We start from the raw sequence: 837 nt of genomic DNA, 5'->3' as shown, positions 1-837 counted from the left end.
CCCGCTAATTGACTGATGGCTTTCCTGCAACACGGAGCTGCGCCATCTAGCGGCTCAACTTGGATTTAGCTATATATTTATTTATTTAGGAGGACTAAAGTGCCAGTGTGCAGCAGGGACATCAGTGTATCTGCGCGGCACTTGCAAAGACAATCGCCGGAGACGGAGCTCCTTCACTGAAAGTTGGAGCGCGGAGGACCAGCGAGCATCCTCCCGGGGAGACTGAGCGTTTGACGGCCGTCAGGTTGAATCTGTTCCCCGCAGATCATTTGTTGCTGTCTGCACACAAGCTCTGTTGCAAGCCAGCGGATCCGGACAGACTCGGAGGATCACAGGTGAATGACACACGGATGCGTTTCACGGGCTCAGCTTACTCATCAACTTAGTTTAACGCATTTCACGAGGAACTGACTTCCACTAAAGCCACTGTGCAAGCCTGAGAATGTGATTTATCACAAAAGCCTGCCTCTGCAAATGAGCTTGATGAGGGGAAACTATTGTTAATTTGATGTGGAAAAAAAAGACTCCTTTTGTAGGAGCTGCATGCTTTTTGGATGCAACATCCACAGCCAACCGTCACAGTGTAGGAAATCCACCAGCAAAGTAGAAGGGTTGATTTTGGGATGATGAGCTCTCTCAACTGCATGTTCTGGTTTTCTATTCTATTCCCCCCCCCCCCCCCGACATTTAAACAAAACAAATCTGCAAAAATGTCATCACATCTCTGGGTGTGAGAAGTGAAAAGAAGCCTGCTTGCCATCACCATCATCAGGAGCTTCTAACGTATTTCCTGGTCTATTACTTCACCCAGTAGGATTCCTGTGTATACAAGCAAAT

General features: G+C 47.9%; 1 protein-coding gene across 2 annotated transcripts in view; it reads left to right on the top strand.

Annotated features, from left to right (window-relative positions):
- Positions 1 to 837, top strand: part of vwc2 (von Willebrand factor C domain containing 2) — a 43,203-nt gene continuing 42,366 nt past the window's right edge. The window contains exon 1 of one of the 2 annotated variants that reach the window (XM_086180442.1): positions 1 to 335. The gene's annotated coding sequence lies outside the window, so the exon portion shown is untranslated. The remainder of the gene's footprint in view (positions 336 to 837) is intronic. The other variant, XM_086180443.1, reaches the window with a different exon arrangement.

Source organism: Aulostomus chinensis, chromosome 16, assembly GCF_037954235.1.
Source record: "Aulostomus chinensis isolate RoL2024-O1b breed Wild chromosome 16, RoL_Achi_v1.0, whole genome shotgun sequence".
Taxonomy (NCBI): Eukaryota; Metazoa; Chordata; class Actinopteri; order Syngnathiformes; family Aulostomidae; genus Aulostomus; species Aulostomus chinensis.
Note: the sequence above shows the minus strand (reverse complement) of the source record. Positions and strands in the feature narration are given on the sequence as shown.